Genomic DNA, 22,092 nt, shown 5'->3' with positions numbered 1-22,092 from the left:
TAGGGTAAATAGATCAATACTGTGGAGTCTGTAGAATTGTGAAAATCAACAGCTCATTAGAAAATCAAATCTCAATTTGTGTTATTAACCTCCTATACTTCTCGGAATCCTATGCCTCATGTGCTAACACTCTCTAAACAACTGTAGCACATACATTAGGACATAGATAAATAGATATTTTTCCAGCCAAGTGGCAGTGTGCCCTTCTCACTGCATTTGTTTTACGATAGGGTACACCAGTAGCAATTAAGCCAGCTGATCAGTTGAGAGAGGAAGGGTTATGCTACAGTTAATGGGAATAATAAAAACTATGAATAGCATAATTACCATCTTCATTTTAGCCAATTCCTACCAGTTCAGCAATAGTGATGTTGTAACTTTTTATGCTTAAAACTTACCATCATACACAATTAGAAAGCTCAAAAAATGCCCTAATGTCTTTCATCTTACATCTTAGTTTTCAGTTTGGCATCCTGTCTACCCTGCTACTCATTTCATTACCAAGATAAATGTATACTACTGCTTGCTAGGTAACAGAGTGGCCCTCATGTCAGACAACATCTTGCTTTAGCTTTATGATGTCAGCTTGCTAGGCAACAGAGTGGCCCTCATGTCAGACAACATCTTGCATTAGCTTTATGATGTCAGGTCGCTGCTGGACCAATCGTCCTTGAGGAAGCTGAGCACACAGGAGGATGAGATATCAGAAGTTATGCATTAGGCTACTATCTGTATTCAGGACTGCAAGGCAAATAGGCGGGGGGATGGTAAAGGAATCTAAACCACTTCAAAGCACTGGGGCCTTTTTGAAAGTGGGATGGAGATATAAACAAAAACAGAGATGATCCTTAACAACAATCCAACTTGAGAGTCAGAGTCCAACATACAGAGGGCAGGGGAAGAGGTTAAATAAGCTTCCTTCCATGAGAATTTCACACTATCGTTCTAAAGTGAGGTAGTGCTTTTTAGCCTCAAAAGCAGCAATTTCCTCGAATGGAACATTGCAAGCACCTGGATCTAAAGCAGGCTTTAGTAGCATTGGAAGCAGTCAGTCTATTATAAACTATCAGGACCAACACAATGTGATCCATATTACTTCAATCTTGACACAAATTCTATTCAGGCACAGGCTCCGCCTATAAGGTAGTGAGGACATTCTGATGCTGTGAACGTCTTTTCAATGCCTAAAAGGAATGATTGCGATTTTTGCTTACCGTATAAATTTGTAAAATGATGCCGTATGCCGGAAGACTTTTTTTTTTTTTTTCTTCAGTCTCGGCACTGCAGAGAAACTCTGTTGTGAAACACTGCCACTGGTGGTCATTCAGTATAATCTGCAGATGGAAAAGTCCACTGTTAGCACATTTACTATAAGAAATACAAAAATCTGGTTTATTTTAGGGTAAATAGATCAATACTGTGGAGTCTGTAGAATTGTGAAAATCAACAGCTCATTAGAAAATCAAATCTCAATTTGTGTTATTAACCTCCTATACTTCTCGGAATCCTATGCCTCATGTGCTAACACTCTCTAAACAACTGTAGCACATACATTAGGACATAGATAAATAGATATTTTTCCAGCCAAGTGGCAGTGTGCCCTTCTCACTGCATTTGTTTTACGATAGGGTACACCAGTAGCAATTAAGCCAGCTGATCAGTTGAGAGAGGAAGGGTTATGCTACAGTTAATGGGAATAATAAAAACTATGAATAGCATAATTACCATCTTCATTTTAGCCAATTCCTACCAGTTCAGCAATAGTGATGTTGTAACTTTTTATGCTTAAAACTTACCATCATACACAATTAGAAAGCTCAAAAAATGCCCTAATGTCTTTCATCTTACATCTTAGTTTTCAGTTTGGCATCCTGTCTACCCTGCTACTCATTTCATTACCAAGATAAATGTATACTACTGCTTGCTAGGTAACAGAGTGGCCCTCATGTCAGACAACATCTTGCTTTAGCTTTATGATGTCAGCTTGCTAGGCAACAGAGTGGCCCTCATGTCAGACAACATCTTGCATTAGCTTTATGATGTCAGGTCGCTGCTGGACCAATCGTCCTTGAGGAAGCTGAGCACACAGGAGGATGAGATATCAGAAGTTATGCATTAGGCTACTATCTGTATTCAGGACTGCAAGGCAAATAGGCGGGGGGATGGTAAAGGAATCTAAACCACTTCAAAGCACTGGGGCCTTTTTGAAAGTGGGATGGAGATATAAACAAAAACAGAGATGATCCTTAACAACAATCCAACTTGAGAGTCAGAGTCCAACATACAGAGGGCAGGGGAAGAGGTTAAATAAGCTTCCTTCCATGAGAATTTCACACTATCGTTCTAAAGTGAGGTAGTGCTTTTTAGCCTCAAAAGCAGCAATTTCCTCGAATGGAACATTGCAAGCACCTGGATCTAAAGCAGGCTTTAGTAGCATTGGAAGCAGTCAGTCTATTATAAACTATCAGGACCAACACAATGTGATCCATATTACTTCAATCTTGACACAAATTCTATTCAGGCACAGGCTCCGCCTATAAGGTAGTGAGGACATTCTGATGCTGTGAACGTCTTTTCAATGCCTAAAAGGAATGATTGCGATTTTTGCTTACCGTATAAATTTGTAAAATGATGCCGTATGCCGGAAGACTTTTTTTTTTTTCTTCTTCAGTCTCGGCACTGCAGAGAAACTCTGTTGTGAAACACTGCCACTGGTGGTCATTCAGTATAATCTGCAGATGGAAAAGTCCACTGTTAGCACATTTACTATAAGAAATACAAAAATCTGGTTTATTTTAGGGTAAATAGATCAATACTGTGGAGTCTGTAGAATTGTGAAAATCAACAGCTCATTAGAAAATCAAATCTCAATTTGTGTTATTAACCTCCTATACTTCTCGGAATCCTATGCCTCATGTGCTAACACTCTCTAAACAACTGTAGCACATACATTAGGACATAGATAAATAGATATTTTTCCAGCCAAGTGGCAGTGTGCCCTTCTCACTGCATTTGTTTTACGATAGGGTACACCAGTAGCAATTAAGCCAGCTGATCAGTTGAGAGAGGAAGGGTTATGCTACAGTTAATGGGAATAATAAAAACTATGAATAGCATAATTACCATCTTTATTTTAGCCAATTCCTACCAGTTCAGCAATAGTGATGTTGTGACTTTTTATGCTTAAAACTTACCATCATACACAATTGGAAAGCTCAAAAAATGCCCTAATGTCTTTCATCTTACATCTTAGTTTTCAGTTTGGCATCCTGTCTACCCTGCTACTCATTTCATTACCAAGATAAATGTATACTACTGCTTGCTAGGTAACAGAGTGGCCCTCATGTCAGACATCTTGCTTTAGCTTTATGATGTCAGCTTGCTAGGCAACAGAGTGGCCCTCATGTCAGACAACATCTTGCATTAGCTTTATGATGTCAGGTCGCTGCTGGACCAATCGTCCTTGAGGAAGCTGAGCACACAGGAGGATGAGATATCAGAAGTTATGCATTAGGCTACTATCTGTATTCAGGACTGCAAGGCAAATAGGCGGGGGGATGGTAAAGGACTCTAAACCACTTCAAAGCACTGGGGCCTTTTTGAAAGTGGGATGGAGATATAAACAAAAACAGAGATGATCCTTAACAACAATCCAACTTGAGAGTCAGAGTCCAACATACAGAGTGCAGGGGAAGAGGTTAAATAAGCTTCCTTCCGTGAGAATTTCACACTATCGTTCTAAAGTGAGGTAGTGCTTTTTAGCCTCAAAGGCAGCAATTTCCTCGAATGGAACATTGCAAGCACCAGGATCTAAAGCAGGCTTTAGTAGCATTGGAAGCAGTCAGTCTATTATAAACTATCAGGACCAACACAATGTGATCCATATTACTTCAATCTTGACACAAATTCTATTCAGGCACAGGCTCCGCCTATAAGGTAGTGAGGACATTCTGATGCTGTGAACGTCTTTTCAATGCCTAAAAGGAATGATTGCGATTTTTGCTTACCGTATAAATTGCTAAAATGATGCCGTATGCCGGAAGACTTTTTTTTTTTTTTCTTCAGTCTCGGCACTGCAGAGAAACTCTGTTGTGAAACACTGCCACTGGTGGTCATTCAGTATAATCTGCAGATGGAAAAGTCCACTGTTAGCACATTTACTATAAGAAATACAAAAATCGGGTTTATTTTAGGGTAAATAGATCAATACTGTGGAGTCTGTAGAATTGTGAAAATCAACAGCTCATTAGAAAATCAAATCTCAATTTGTGTTATTAACCTCCTATACTTCTCGGAATCCTATGCCTCATGTGCTAACACTCTCTAAACAACTGTAGCACATACATTAGGACATAGATAAATAGATATTTTTCCAGCCAAGTGGCAGTGTGCCCTTCTCACTGCATTTGTTTTACGATAGGGTACACCAGTAGCAATTAAGCCAGCTGATCAGTTGAGAGAGGAAGGGTTATGCTACAGTTAATGGGAATAATAAAAACTATGAATAGCATAATTACCATCTTCATTTTAGCCAATTCCTACCAGTTCAGCAATAGTGATGTTGTAACTTTTTATGCTTAAAACTTACCATCATACACAATTAGAAAGCTCAAAAAATGCCCTAATGTCTTTCATCTTACATCTTAGTTTTCAGTTTGGCATCCTGTCTACCCTGCTACTCATTTCATTACCAAGATAAATGTATACTACTGCTTGCTAGGTAACAGAGTGGCCCTCATGTCAGACAACATCTTGCTTTAGCTTTATGATGTCAGCTTGCTAGGCAACAGAGTGGCCCTCATGTCAGACAACATCTTGCATTAGCTTTATGATGTCAGGTCGCTGCTGGACCAATCGTCCTTGAGGAAGCTGAGCACACAGGAGGATGAGATATCAGAAGTTATGCATTAGGCTACTATCTGTATTCAGGACTGCAAGGCAAATAGGCGGGGGGATGGTAAAGGAATCTAAACCACTTCAAAGCACTGGGGCCTTTTTGAAAGTGGGATGGAGATATAAACAAAAACAGAGATGATCCTTAACAACAATCCAACTTGAGAGTCAGAGTCCCACATACAGAGGGCAGGGGAAGAGGTTAAATAAGCTTCCTTCCATGAGAATTTCACACTATCGTTCTAAAGTGAGGTAGTGCTTTTTAGCCTCAAAAGCAGCAATTTCCTCGAATGGAACATTGCAAGCACCTGGATCTAAAGCAGGCTTTAGTAGCATTGGAAGCAGTCAGTCTATTATAAACTATCAGGACCAACACAATGTGATCCATATTACTTCAATCTTGACACAAATTCTATTCAGGCACAGGCTCCGCCTATAAGGTAGTGAGGACATTCTGATGCTGTGAACGTCTTTTCAATGCCTAAAAGGAATGATTGCGATTTTTGCTTACCGTATAAATTTGTAAAATGATGCCGTATGCCGGAAGACTTTTTTTTTTTTTTTCTTCAGTCTCGGCACTGCAGAGAAACTCTGTTGTGAAACACTGCCACTGGTGGTCATTCAGTATAATCTGCAGATGGAAAAGTCCACTGTTAGCACATTTACTATAAGAAATACAAAAATCTGGTTTATTTTAGGGTAAATAGATCAATACTGTGGAGTCTGTAGAATTGTGAAAATCAACAGCTCATTAGAAAATCAAATCTCAATTTGTGTTATTAACCTCCTATACTTCTCGGAATCCTATGCCTCATGTGCTAACACTCTCTAAACAACTGTAGCACATACATTAGGACATAGATAAATAGATATTTTTCCAGCCAAGTGGCAGTGTGCCCTTCTCACTGCATTTGTTTTACGATAGGGTACACCAGTAGCAATTGAGCCAGCTGATCAGTTCAGAGAGGAAGGGTTATGCTACAGTTAATGGGAATAATAAAAACTATGAATAGCATAATTACCATCTTTATTTTAGCCAATTCCTACCAGTTCAGCAATAGTGATGTTGTGACTTTTTATGCTTAAAACTTACCATCATACACAATTGGAAAGCTCAAAAAATGCCCTAATGTCTTTCATCTTACATCTTAGTTTTCAGTTTGGCATCCTGTCTACCCTGCTACTCATTTCATTACCAAGATAAATGTATACTACTGCTTGCTAGGTAACAGAGTGGCCCTCATGTCAGACAACATCTTGCTTTAGCTTTATGATGTCAGCTTGCTAGGCAACAGAGTGGCCCTCATGTCAGACAACATCTTGCATTAGCTTTATGATGTCAGGTCGCTGCTGGACCAATCGTCCTTGAGGAAGCTGAGCACACAGGAGGATGAGATATCAGAAGTTATGCATTAGGCTACTATCTGTATTCAGGACTGCAAGGCAAATAGGCGGGGGGATGGTAAAGGACTCTAAACCACTTCAAAGCACTGGGGCCTTTTTGAAAGTGGGATGGAGATATAAACAAAAACAGAGATGATCCTTAACAACAATCCAACTTGAGAGTCAGAGTCCAACATACAGAGTGCAGGGGAAGAGGTTAAATAAGCTTCCTTCCGTGAGAATTTCACACTATCGTTCTAAAGTGAGGTAGTGCTTTTTAGCCTCAAAGGCAGCAATTTCCTCGAATGGAACATTGCAAGCACCAGGATCTAAAGCAGGCTTTAGTAGCATTGGAAGCAGTCAGTCTATTATAAACTATCAGGACCAACACAATGTGATCCATATTACTTCAATCTTGACACAAATTCTATTCAGGCACAGGCTCCGCCTATAAGGTAGTGAGGACATTCTGATGCTGTGAACGTCTTTTCAATGCCTAAAAGGAATGATTGCGATTTTTGCTTACCGTATAAATTGGTAAAATGATGCCGTATGCCGGAAGACTTTTTTTTTTTTCTTCAGTCTCGGCACTGCAGAGAAACTCTGTTGTGAAACACTGCCACTGGTGGTCATTCAGTATAATCTGCAGATGGAAAAGTCCACTGTTAGCACATTTACTATAAGAAATACAAAAATCTGGTTTATTTTAGGGTAAATAGATCAATACTGTGGAGTCTGTAGAATTGTGAAAATCAACAGCTCATTAGAAAATCAAATCTCAATTTGTGTTATTAACCTCCTATACTTCTCGGAATCCTATGCCTCATGTGCTAACACTCTCTAAACAACTGTAGCACATACATTAGGACATAGATAAATAGATATTTTTCCAGCCAAGTGGCAGTGTGCCCTTCTCACTGCATTTGTTTTACGATAGGGTACACCAGTAGCAATTAAGCCAGCTGATCAGTTGAGAGAGGAAGGGTTATGCTACAGTTAATGGGAATAATAAAAACTATGAATAGCATAATTACCATCTTTATTTTAGCCAATTCCTACCAGTTCAGCAATAGTGATGTTGTGACTTTTTATGCTTAAAACTTACCATCATACACAATTGGAAAGCTCAAAAAATGCCCTAATGTCTTTCATCTTACATCTTAGTTTTCAGTTTGGCATCCTGTCTACCCTGCTACTCATTTCATTACCAAGATAAATGTATACTACTGCTTGCTAGGTAACAGAGTGGCCCTCATGTCAGACATCTTGCTTTAGCTTTATGATGTCAGCTTGCTAGGCAACAGAGTGGCCCTCATGTCAGACAACATCTTGCATTAGCTTTATGATGTCAGGTCGCTGCTGGACCAATCGTCCTTGAGGAAGCTGAGCACACAGGAGGATGAGATATCAGAAGTTATGCATTAGGCTACTATCTGTATTCAGGACTGCAAGGCAAATAGGCGGGGGGATGGTAAAGGACTCTAAACCACTTCAAAGCACTGGGGCCTTTTTGAAAGTGGGATGGAGATATAAACAAAAACAGAGATGATCCTTAACAACAATCCAACTTGAGAGTCAGAGTCCAACATACAGAGTGCAGGGGAAGAGGTTAAATAAGCTTCCTTCCGTGAGAATTTCACACTATCGTTCTAAAGTGAGGTAGTGCTTTTTAGCCTCAAAGGCAGCAATTTCCTCGAATGGAACATTGCAAGCACCAGGATCTAAAGCAGGCTTTAGTAGCATTGGAAGCAGTCAGTCTATTATAAACTATCAGGACCAACACAATGTGATCCATATTACTTCAATCTTGACACAAATTCTATTCAGGCACAGGCTCCGCCTATAAGGTAGTGAGGACATTCTGATGCTGTGAACGTCTTTTCAATGCCTAAAAGGAATGATTGCGATTTTTGCTTACCGTATAAATTTGTAAAATGATGCCGTATGCCGGAAGACTTTTTTTTTTTTTTTCTTCAGTCTCGGCACTGCAGAGAAACTCTGTTGTGAAACACTGCCACTGGTGGTCATTCAGTATAATCTGCAGATGGAAAAGTCCACTGTTAGCACATTTACTATAAGAAATACAAAAATCTGGTTTATTTTAGGGTAAATAGATCAATACTGTGGAGTCTGTAGAATTGTGAAAATCAACAGCTCATTAGAAAATCAAATCTCAATTTGTGTTATTAACCTCCTATACTTCTCGGAATCCTATGCCTCATGTGCTAACACTCTCTAAACAACTGTAGCACATACATTAGGACATAGATAAATAGATATTTTTCCAGCCAAGTGGCAGTGTGCCCTTCTCACTGCATTTGTTTTACGATAGGGTACACCAGTAGCAATTAAGCCAGCTGATCAGTTGAGAGAGGAAGGGTTATGCTACAGTTAATGGGAATAATAAAAACTATGAATAGCATAATTACCATCTTTATTTTAGCCAATTCCTACCAGTTCAGCAATAGTGATGTTGTGACTTTTTATGCTTAAAACTTACCATCATACACAATTGGAAAGCTCAAAAAATGCCCTAATGTCTTTCATCTTACATCTTAGTTTTCAGTTTGGCATCCTGTCTACCCTGCTACTCATTTCATTACCAAGATAAATGTATACTACTGCTTGCTAGGTAACAGAGTGGCCCTCATGTCAGACATCTTGCTTTAGCTTTATGATGTCAGCTTGCTAGGCAACAGAGTGGCCCTCATGTCAGACAACATCTTGCATTAGCTTTATGATGTCAGGTCGCTGCTGGACCAATCGTCCTTGAGGAAGCTGAGCACACAGGAGGATGAGATATCAGAAGTTATGCATTAGGCTACTATCTGTATTCAGGACTGCAAGGCAAATAGGCGGGGGGATGGTAAAGGACTCTAAACCACTTCAAAGCACTGGGGCCTTTTTGAAAGTGGGATGGAGATATAAACAAAAACAGAGATGATCCTTAACAACAATCCAACTTGAGAGTCAGAGTCCAACATACAGAGTGCAGGGGAAGAGGTTAAATAAGCTTCCTTCCGTGAGAATTTCACACTATCGTTCTAAAGTGAGGTAGTGCTTTTTAGCCTCAAAGGCAGCAATTTCCTCGAATGGAACATTGCAAGCACCAGGATCTAAAGCAGGCTTTAGTAGCATTGGAAGCAGTCAGTCTATTATAAACTATCAGGACCAACACAATGTGATCCATATTACTTCAATCTTGACACAAATTCTATTCAGGCACAGGCTCCGCCTATAAGGTAGTGAGGACATTCTGATGCTGTGAACGTCTTTTCAATGCCTAAAAGGAATGATTGCGATTTTTGCTTACCGTATAAATTGGTAAAATGATGCCGTATGCCGGAAGACTTTTTTTTTTTTTTTCTTCAGTCTCGGCACTGCAGAGAAACTCTGTTGTGAAACACTGCCACTGGTGGTCATTCAGTATAATCTGCAGATGGAAAAGTCCACTGTTAGCACATTTACTATAAGAAATACAAAAATCTGGTTTATTTTAGGGTAAATAGATCAATACTGTGGAGTCTGTAGAATAGTGAAAATCAACAGCTCATTAGAAAATCAAATCTCAATTTGTGTTATTAACCTCCTATACTTCTCGGAATCCTATGCCTCATGTGCTAACACTCTCTAAACAACTGTAGCACATACATTAGGACATAGATAAATAGATATTTTTCCAGCCAAGTGGCAGTGTGCCCTTCTCACTGCATTTGTTTTACGATAGGGTACACCAGTAGCAATTAAGCCAGCTGATCAGTTGAGAGAGGAAGGGTTATGCTACAGTTAATGGGAATAATAAAAACTATGAATAGCATAATTACCATCTTCATTTTAGCCAATTCCTACCAGTTCAGCAATAGTGATGTTGTAACTTTTTATGCTTAAAACTTACCATCATACACAATTAGAAAGCTCAAAAAATGCCCTAATGTCTTTCATCTTACATCTTAGTTTTCAGTTTGGCATCCTGTCTACCCTGCTACTCATTTCATTACCAAGATAAATGTATACTACTGCTTGCTAGGTAACAGAGTGGCCCTCATGTCAGACAACATCTTGCTTTAGCTTTATGATGTCAGCTTGCTAGGCAACAGAGTGGCCCCCATGTCAGACAACATCTTGCATTAGCTTTATGATGTCAGGTCGCTGCTGGACCAATCGTCCTTGAGGAAGCTGAGCACACAGGAGGATGAGATATCAGAAGTTATGCATTAGGCTACTATCTGTATTCAGGACTGCAAGGCAAATAGGCGGGGGGATGGTAAAGGAATCTAAACCACTTCAAAGCACTGGGGCCTTTTTGAAAGTGGGATGGAGATATAAACAAAAACAGAGATGATCCTTAACAACAATCCAACTTGAGAGTCAGAGTCCAACATACAGAGTGCAGGGGAAGAGGTTAAATAAGCTTCCTTCCGTGAGAATTTCACACTATCGTTCTAAAGTGAGGTAGTGCTTTTTAGCCTCAAAGGCAGCAATTTCCTCGAATGGAACATTGCAAGCACCTGGATCTAAAGCAGGCTTTAGTATCATTGGAAGCAGTCAGTCTATTATAAACTATCAGGACCAACACAATGTGATCCATATTACTTCAATCTTGACACAAATTCTATTCAGGCACAGGCTCCGCCTATAAGGTAGTGAGGACATTCTGATGCTGTGAACGTCTTTTCAATGCCTAAAAGGAATGATTGCGATTTTTGCTTACCGTATAAATTTGTAAAATGATGCCGTATGCCGGAAGACTTTTTTTTTTTTTTCTTCAGTCTCGGCACTGCAGAGAAACTCTGTTGTGAAACACTGCCACTGGTGGTCATTCAGTATAATCTGCAGATGGAAAAGTCCACTGTTAGCACATTTACTATAAGAAATACAAAAATCTGGTTTATTTTAGGGTAAATAGATCAATACTGTGGAGTCTGTAGAATTGTGAAAATCAACAGCTCATTAGAAAATCAAATCTCAATTTGTGTTATTAACCTCCTATACTTCTCGGAATCCTATGCCTCATGTGCTAACACTCTCTAAACAACTGTAGCACATACATTAGGACATAGATAAATAGATATTTTTCCAGCCAAGTGGCAGTGTGCCCTTCTCACTGCATTTGTTTTACGATAGGGTACACCAGTAGCAATTAAGCCAGCTGATCAGTTGAGAGAGGAAGGGTTATGCTACAGTTAATGGGAATAATAAAAACTATGAATAGCATAATTACCATCTTCATTTTAGCCAATTCCTACCAGTTCAGCAATAGTGATGTTGTAACTTTTTATGCTTAAAACTTACCATCATACACAATTAGAAAGCTCAAAAAATGCCCTAATGTCTTTCATCTTACATCTTAGTTTTCAGTTTGGCATCCTGTCTACCCTGCTACTCATTTCATTACCAAGATAAATGTATACTACTGCTTGCTAGGTAACAGAGTGGCCCTCATGTCAGACAACATCTTGCATTAGCTTTATGATGTCAGGTCGCTGCTGGACCAATCGTCCTTGAGGAAGCTGAGCACACAGGAGGATGAGATATCAGAAGTTATGCATTAGGCTACTATCTGTATTCAGGACTGCAAGGCAAATAGGCGGGGGGATGGTAAAGGAATCTAAACCACTTCAAAGCACTGGGGCCTTTTTGAAAGTGGGATGGAGATATAAACAAAAACAGAGATGATCCTTAACAACAATCCAACTTGAGAGTCAGAGTCCAACATACAGAGTGCAGGGGAAGAGGTTAAATAAGCTTCCTTCCGTGAGAATTTCACACTATCGTTCTAAAGTGAGGTAGTGCTTTTTAGCCTCAAAGGCAGCAATTTCCTCGAATGGAACATTGCAAGCACCAGGATCTAAAGCAGGCTTTAGTAGCATTGGAAGCAGTCAGCCTATTATAAACTATCAGGACCAACACAATGTGATCCATATTACTTCAATCTTGACACAAATTCTATTCAGGCACAGGCTCCGCCTATAAGGTAGTGAGGACATTCTGATGCTGTGAACGTCTTTTCAATGCCTAAAAGGAATGATTGCGATTTTTGCTTACCGTATAAATTTGTAAAATGATGCCGTATGCCGGAAGACTTTTTTTTTTTTTTTCTTCAGTCTCGGCACTGCAGAGAAACTCTGTTGTGAAACACTGCCACTGGTGGTCATTCAGTATAATCTGCAGATGGAAAAGTCCACTGTTAGCACATTTACTATAAGAAATACAAAAATCGGGTTTATTTTAGGGTAAATAGATCAATACTGTGGAGTCTGTAGAATTGTGAAAATCAACAGCTCATTAGAAAATCAAATCTCAATTTGTGTTATTAACCTCCTATACTTCTCGGAATCCTATGCCTCATGTGCTAACACTCTCTAAACAACTGTAGCACATACATTAGGACATAGATAAATAGATATTTTTCCAGCCAAGTGGCAGTGTGCCCTTCTCACTGCATTTGTTTTACGATAGGGTACACCAGTAGCAATTAAGCCAGCTGATCAGTTGAGAGAGGAAGGGTTATGCTACAGTTAATGGGAATAATAAAAACTATGAATAGCATAATTACCATCTTCATTTTAGCCAATTCCTACCAGTTCAGCAATAGTGATGTTGTAACTTTTTATGCTTAAAACTTACCATCATACACAATTAGAAAGCTCAAAAAATGCCCTAATGTCTTTCATCTTACATCTTAGTTTTCAGTTTGGCATCCTGTCTACCCTGCTACTCATTTCATTACCAAGATAAATGTATACTACTGCTTGCTAGGTAACAGAGTGGCCCTCATGTCAGACAACATCTTGCTTTAGCTTTATGATGTCAGCTTGCTAGGCAACAGAGTGGCCCTCATGTCAGACAACATCTTGCATTAGCTTTATGATGTCAGGTCGCTGCTGGACCAATCGTCCTTGAGGAAGCTGAGCACACAGGAGGATGAGATATCAGAAGTTATGCATTAGGCTACTATCTGTATTCAGGACTGCAAGGCAAATAGGCGGGGGGATGGTAAAGGAATCTAAACCACTTCAAAGCACTGGGGCCTTTTTGAAAGTGGGATGGAGATATAAACAAAAACAGAGATGATCCTTAACAACAATCCAACTTGAGAGTCAGAGTCCAACATACAGAGTGCAGGGGAAGAGGTTAAATAAGCTTCCTTCCGTGAGAATTTCACACTATCGTTCTAAAGTGAGGTAGTGCTTTTTAGCCTCAAAGGCAGCAATTTCCTCGAATGGAACATTGCAAGCACCAGGATCTAAAGCAGGCTTTAGTAGCATTGGAAGCAGTCAGTCTATTATAAACTATCAGGACCAACACAATGTGATCCATATTACTTCAATCTTGACACAAATTCTATTCAGGCACAGGCTCCGCCTATAAGGTAGTGAGGACATTCTGATGCTGTGAACGTCTTTTCAATGCCTAAAAGGAATGATTGCGATTTTTGCTTACCGTATAAATTGGTAAAATGATGCCGTATGCCGGAAGACTTTTTTTTTTTTTCTTCAGTCTCGGCACTGCAGAGAAACTCTGTTGTGAAACACTGCCACTGGTGGTCATTCAGTATAATCTGCAGATGGAAAAGTCCACTGTTAGCACATTTACTATAAGAAATACAAAAATCTGGTTTATTTTAGGGTAAATAGATCAATACTGTGGAGTCTGTAGAATTGTGAAAATCAACAGCTCATTAGAAAATCAAATCTCAATTTGTGTTATTAACCTCCTATACTTCTCGGAATCCTATGCCTCATGTGCTAACACTCTCTAAACAACTGTAGCACATACATTAGGACATAGATAAATAGATATTTTTCCAGCCAAGTGGCAGTGTGCCCTTCTCACTGCATTTGTTTTACGATAGGGTACACCAGTAGCAATTAAGCCAGCTGATCAGTTGAGAGAGGAAGGGTTATGCTACAGTTAATGGGAATAATAAAAACTATGAATAGCATAATTACCATCTTCATTTTAGCCAATTCCTACCAGTTCAGCAATAGTGATGTTGTAACTTTTTATGCTTAAAACTTACCATCATACACAATTAGAAAGCTCAAAAAATGCCCTAATGTCTTTCATCTTACATCTTAGTTTTCAGTTTGGCATCCTGTCTACCCTGCTACTCATTTCATTACCAAGATAAATGTATACTACTGCTTGCTAGGTAACAGAGTGGCCCTCATATCAGACAACATCTTGCATTAGCTTTATGATGTCAGGTCGCTGCTGGACCAATCGTCCTTGAGGAAGCTGAGCACACAGGAGGATGAGATATCAGAAGTTATGCATTAGGCTACTATCTGTATTCAGGACTGCAAGGCAAATAGGCGGGGGGATGGTAAAGGACTCTAAACCACTTCAAAGCACTGGGGCCTTTTTGAAAGTGGGATGGAGATATAAACAAAAACAGAGATGATCCTTAACAACAATCCAACTTGAGAGTCAGAGTCCAACATACAGAGTGCAGGGGAAGAGGTTAAATAAGCTTCCTTCCGTGAGAATTTCACACTATCGTTCTAAAGTGAGGTAGTGCTTTTTAGCCTCAAAGGCAGCAATTTCCTCGAATGGAACATTGCAAGCACCAGGATCTAAAGCAGGCTTTAGTAGCATTGGAAGCAGTCAGTCTATTATAAACTATCAGGACCAACACAATGTGATCCATATTACTTCAATCTTGACACAAATTCTATTCAGGCACAGGCTCCGCCTATAAGGTAGTGAGGACATTCTGATGCTGTGAACGTCTTTTCAATGCCTAAAAGGAATGATTGCGATTTTTGCTTACCGTATAAATTGGTAAAATGATGCCGTATGCCGGAAGACTTTTTTTTTTTTCTTCAGTCTCGGCACTGCAGAGAAACTCTGTTGTGAAACACTGCCACTGGTGGTCATTCAGTATAATCTGCAGATGGAAAAGTCCACTGTTAGCACATTTACTATAAGAAATACAAAAATCTGGTTTATTTTAGGGTAAATAGATCAATACTGTGGAGTCTGTAGAATAGTGAAAATCAACAGCTCATTAGAAAATCAAATCTCAATTTGTGTTATTAACCTCCTATACTTCTCGGAATCCTATGCCTCATGTGCTAACACTCTCTAAACAACTGTAGCACATACATTAGGACATAGATAAATAGATATTTTTCCAGCCAAGTGGCAGTGTGCCCTTCTCACTGCATTTGTTTTACGATAGGGTACACCAGTAGCAATTAAGCCAGCTGATCAGTTGAGAGAGGAAGGGTTATGCTACAGTTAATGGGAATAATAAAAACTATGAATAGCATAATTACCATCTTCATTTTAGCCAATTCCTACCAGTTCAGCAATAGTGATGTTGTAACTTTTTATGCTTAAAACTTACCATCATACACAATTAGAAAGCTCAAAAAATGCCCTAATGTCTTTCATCTTACATCTTAGTTTTCAGTTTGGCATCCTGTCTACCCTGCTACTCATTTCATTACCAAGATAAATGTATACTACTGCTTGCTAGGTAACAGAGTGGCCCTCATGTCAGACAACATCTTGCTTTAGCTTTATGATGTCAGCTTGCTAGGCAACAGAGTGGCCCTCATGTCAGACAACATCTTGCATTAGCTTTATGATGTCAGGTCGCTGCTGGACCAATCGTCCTTGAGGAAGCTGAGCACACAGGAGGATGAGATATCAGAAGTTATGCATTAGGCTACTATCTGTATTCAGGACTGCAAGGCAAATAGGCGGGGGGATGGTAAAGGAATCTAAACCACTTCAAAGCACTGGGGCCTTTTTGAAAGTGGGATGGAGATATAAACAAAAACAGAGATGATCCTTAACAACAATCCAACTTGAGAGTCAGAGTCCAACATACAGAGTGCAGGGGAAGAGGTTAAATAAGCTTCCTTCCGTGAGAATTTCACACTATCGTTCTAAAGTGAGGTAGTGCTTTTTAGCCTCAAAGGCAGCAATTTCCTCGAATGGAACATTGCAAGCACCAGGATCTAAAGCAGGCTTTAGTAGCATTGGAAGCAGTCAGTCTATTATAAACTATCAGGACCAACACAATGTGATCCATATTACTTCAATCTTGACACAAATTCTATTCAGGCACAGGCTCCGCCTATAAGGTAGTGAGGACATTCTGATGCTGTGAACGTCTTTTCAATGCCTAAAAGGAATGATTGCGATTTTTGCTTACCGTATAAATTGGTAAAATGATGCCGTATGCCGGAAGACTTTTTTTTTTTTTCTTCAGTCTCGGCACTGCAGAGAAACTCTGTTGTGAAACACTGCCACTGGTGGTCATTCAGTATAATCTGCAGATGGAAAAGTCCACTGTTAGCACATTTACTATAAGAAATACAAAAATCTGGTTTATTTTAGGGTAAATAGATCAATACTGTGGAGTCTGTAGAATTGTGAAAATCAACAGCTCATTAGAAAATCAAATCTCAATTTGTGTTATTAACCTCCTATACTTCTCGGAATCCTATGCCTCATGTGCTAACACTCTCTAAACAACTGTAGCACATACATTAGGACATAGATAAATAGATATTTTTCCAGCCAAGTGGCAGTGTGCCCTTCTCACTGCATTTGTTTTACGATAGGGTACACCAGTAGCAATTAAGCCAGCTGATCAGTTGAGAGAGGAAGGGTTATGCTACAGTTAATGGGAATAATAAAAACTATGAATAGCATAATTACCATCTTCATTTTAGCCAATTCCTACCAGTTCAGCAATAGTGATGTTGTAACTTTTTATGCTTAAAACTTACCATCATACACAATTAGAAAGCTCAAAAAATGCCCTAATGTCTTTCATCTTACATCTTAGTTTTCAGTTTGGCATCCTGTCTACCCTGCTACTCATTTCATTACCAAGATAAATGTATACTACTGCTTGCTAGGTAACAGAGTGGCCCTCATATCAGACAACATCTTGCATTAGCTTTATGATGTCAGGTCGCTGCTGGACCAATCGTCCTTGAGGAAGCTGAGCACACAGGAGGATGAGATATCAGAAGTTATGCATTAGGCTACTATCTGTATTCAGGACTGCAAGGCAAATAGGCGGGGGGATGGTAAAGGACTCTAAACCACTTCAAAGCACTGGGGCCTTTTTGAAAGTGGGATGGAGATATAAACAAAAACAGAGATGATCCTTAACAACAATCCAACTTGAGAGTCAGAGTCCAACATACAGAGTGCAGGGGAAGAGGTTAAATAAGCTTCCTTCCGTGAGAATTTCACACTATCGTTCTAAAGTGAGGTAGTGCTTTTTAGCCTCAAAGGCAGCAATTTCCTCGAATGGAACATTGCAAGCACCAGGATCTAAAGCAGGCTTTAGTAGCATTGGAAGCAGTCAGTCTATTATAAACTATCAGGACCAACACAATGTGATCCATATTACTTCAATCTTGACACAAATTCTATTCAGGCACAGGCTCCGCCTATAAGGTAGTGAGGACATTCTGATGCTGTGAACGTCTTTTCAATGCCTAAAAGGAATGATTGCGATTTTTGCTTACCGTATAAATTGGTAAAATGATGCCGTATGCCGGAAGACTTTTTTTTTTTTCTTCAGTCTCGGCACTGCAGAGAAACTCTGTTGTGAAACACTGCCACTGGTGGTCATTCAGTATAATCTGCAGATGGAAAAGTCCACTGTTAGCACATTTACTATAAGAAATACAAAAATCTGGTTTATTTTAGGGTAAATAGATCAATACTGTGGAGTCTGTAGAATAGTGAAAATCAACAGCTCATTAGAAAATCAAATCTCAATTTGTGTTATTAACCTCCTATACTTCTCGGAATCCTATGCCTCATGTGCTAACACTCTCTAAACAACTGTAGCACATACATTAGGACATAGATAAATAGATATTTTTCCAGCCAAGTGGCAGTGTGCCCTTCTCACTGCATTTGTTTTACGATAGGGTACACCAGTAGCAATTAAGCCAGCTGATCAGTTGAGAGAGGAAGGGTTATGCTACAGTTAATGGGAATAATAAAAACTATGAATAGCATAATTACCATCTTTATTTTAGCCAATTCCTACCAGTTCAGCAATAGTGATGTTGTGACTTTTTATGCTTAAAACTTACCATCATACACAATTGGAAAGCTCAAAAAATGCCCTAATGTCTTTCATCTTACATCTTAGTTTTCAGTTTGGCATCCTGTCTACCCTGCTACTCATTTCATTACCAAGATAAATGTATACTACTGCTTGCTAGGTAACAGAGTGGCCCTCATGTCAGACATCTTGCTTTAGCTTTATGATGTCAGCTTGCTAGGCAACAGAGTGGCCCTCATGTCAGACAACATCTTGCATTAGCTTTATGATGTCAGGTCGCTGCTGGACCAATCGTCCTTGAGGAAGCTGAGCACACAGGAGGATGAGATATCAGAAGTTATGCATTAGGCTACTATCTGTATTCAGGACTGCAAGGCAAATAGGCGGGGGGATGGTAAAGGACTCTAAACCACTTCAAAGCACTGGGGCCTTTTTGAAAGTGGGATGGAGATATAAACAAAAACAGAGATGATCCTTAACAACAATCCAACTTGAGAGTCAGAGTCCAACATACAGAGTGCAGGGGAAGAGGTTAAATAAGCTTCCTTCCGTGAGAATTTCACACTATCGTTCTAAAGTGAGGTAGTGCTTTTTAGCCTCAAAGGCAGCAATTTCCTCGAATGGAACATTGCAAGCACCAGGATCTAAAGCAGGCTTTAGTAGCATTGGAAGCAGTCAGTCTATTATAAACTATCAGGACCAACACAATGTGATCCATATTACTTCAATCTTGACACAAATTCTATTCAGGCACAGGCTCCGCCTATAAGGTAGTGAGGACATTCTGATGCTGTGAACGTCTTTTCAATGCCTAAAAGGAATGATTGCGATTTTTGCTTACCGTATAAATTTGTAAAATGATGCCGTATGCCGGAAGACTTTTTTTTTTTTTTTCTTCAGTCTCGGCACTGCAGAGAAACTCTGTTGTGAAACACTGCCACTGGTGGTCATTCAGTATAATCTGCAGATGGAAAAGTCCACTGTTAGCACATTTACTATAAGAAATACAAAAATCTGGTTTATTTTAGGGTAAATAGATCAATACTGTGGAGTCTGTAGAATTGTGAAAATCAACAGCTCATTAGAAAATCAAATCTCAATTTGTGTTATTAACCTCCTATACTTCTCGGAATCCTATGCCTCATGTGCTAACACTCTCTAAACAACTGTAGCACATACATTAGGACATAGATAAATAGATATTTTTCCAGCCAAGTGGCAGTGTGCCCTTCTCACTGCATTTGTTTTACGATAGGGTACACCAGTAGCAATTAAGCCAGCTGATCAGTTGAGAGAGGAAGGGTTATGCTACAGTTAATGGGAATAATAAAAACTATGAATAGCATAATTACCATCTTCATTTTAGCCAATTCCTACCAGTTCAGCAATAGTGATGTTGTAACTTTTTATGCTTAAAACTTACCATCATACACAATTAGAAAGCTCAAAAAATGCCCTAATGTCTTTCATCTTACATCTTAGTTTTCAGTTTGGCATCCTGTCTACCCTGCTACTCATTTCATTACCAAGATAAATGTATACTACTGCTTGCTAGGTAACAGAGTGGCCCTCATGTCAGACAACATCTTGCATTAGCTTTATGATGTCAGGTCGCTGCTGGACCAATCGTCCTTGAGGAAGCTGAGCACACAGGAGGATGAGATATCAGAAGTTATGCATTAGGCTACTATCTGTATTCAGGACTGCAAGGCAAATAGGCGGGGGGATGGTAAAGGACTCTAAACCACTTCAAAGCACTGGGGCCTTTTTGAAAGTGGGATGGAGATATAAACAAAAACAGAGATGATCCTTAACAACAATCCAGCTTGAGAGTCAGAGTCCAACATACAGAGTGCAGGGGAAGAGGTTAAATAAGCTTCCTTCCGTGAGAATTTCACACTATCGTTCTAAAGTGAGGTAGTGCTTTTTAGCCTCAAAGGCAGCAATTTCCTCGAATGGAACATTGCAAGCACCTGGATCTAAAGCAGGCTTTAGTAGCATTGGAAGCAGTCAGTCTATTATAAACTATCAGGACCAACACAATGTGATCCATATTACTTCAATCTTGACACAAATTCTATTCAGGCACAGGCTCCGCCTATAAGGTAGTGAGGACATTCTGATGCTGTGAACGTCTTTTCAATGCCTAAAAGGAATGATTGCGATTTTTGCTTACCGTATAAATTTGTAAAATGATGCCGTATGCCGGAAGACTTTTTTTTTTTTTTTCTTCAGTCTCGGCACTGCAGAGAAACTCTGTTGTGAAACACTGCCACTGGTGGTCATTCAATATAATCTGCAGATGGAAAAGTCCACTGTTAGCACATTTACTATAAGAAATACAAAAATCTGGTTTATTTTAGGGTAAATAGATCAATACTGTGGAGTCTGTAGAATTGTGAAAATCAACAGCTCATTAGAAAATCAAATCTCAATTTGTGTTATTAACCTCCTATACTTCTCGGAATCCTATGCCTCATGTGCTAACACTCTCTAAACAACTGTAGCACATACATTAGGACATAGATAAATAGATATTTTTCCAGCCAAGTGGCAGTGTGCCCTTCTCACTGCATTTGTTTTACGATAGGGTACACCAGTAGCAATTAAGCCAGCTGATCAGTTGAGAGAGGAAGGGTTATGCTACAGTTAATGGGAATAATAAAAACTATGAATAGCATAATTACCATCTTTATTTTAGCCAATTCCTACCAGTTCAGCAATAGTGATGTTGTGACTTTTTATGCTTAAAACTTACCATCATACACAATTGGAAAGCTCAAAAAATGCCCTAATGTCTTTCATCTTACATCTTAGTTTTCAGTTTGGCATCCTGTCTACCCTGCTACTCATTTCATTACCAAGATAAATGTATACTACTGCTTGCTAGGTAACAGAGTGGCCCTCATGTCAGACATCTTGCTTTAGCTTTATGATGTCAGCTTGCTAGGCAACAGAGTGGCCCTCATGTCAGACAACATCTTGCATTAGCTTTATGATGTCAGGTCGCTGCTGGACCAATCGTCCTTGAGGAAGCTGAGCACACAGGAGGATGAGATATCAGAAGTTATGCATTAGGCTACTATCTGTATTCAGGACTGCAAGGCAAATAGGCGGGGGGATGGTAAAGGACTCTAAACCACTTCAAAGCACTGGGGCCTTTTTGAAAGTGGGATGGAGATATAAACAAAAACAGAGATGATCCTTAACAACAATCCAACTTGAGAGTCAGAGTCCAACATACAGAGTGCAGGGGAAGAGGTTAAATAAGCTTCCTTCCGTGAGAATTTCACACTATCGTTCTAAAGTGAGGTAGTGCTTTTTAGCCTCAAAGGCAGCAATTTCCTCGAATGGAACATTGCAAGCACCAGGATCTAAAGCAGGCTTTAGTAGCATTGGAAGCAGTCAGTCTATTATAAACTATCAGGACCAACACAATGTGATCCATATTACTTCAATCTTGACACAAATTCTATTCAGGCACAGGCTCCGCCTATAAGGTAGTGAGGACATTCTGATGCTGTGAACGTCTTTTCAATGCCTAAAAGGAATGATTGCGATTTTTGCTTACCGTATAAATTTGTAAAATGATGCCGTATGCCGGAAGACTTTTTTTTTTTTTTTCTTCAGTCTCGGCACTGCAGAGAAACTCTGTTGTGAAACACTGCCACTGGTGGTCATTCAGTATAATCTGCAGATGGAAAAGTCCACTGTTAGCACATTTACTATAAGAAATACAAAAATCTGGTTTATTTTAGGGT

This window comes from Triturus cristatus, chromosome 12, assembly GCF_964204655.1.
Source record: "Triturus cristatus chromosome 12, aTriCri1.1, whole genome shotgun sequence".
In the NCBI taxonomy this organism is placed as follows: domain Eukaryota; kingdom Metazoa; phylum Chordata; class Amphibia; order Caudata; family Salamandridae; genus Triturus; species Triturus cristatus.
Note: the sequence above shows the minus strand (reverse complement) of the source record.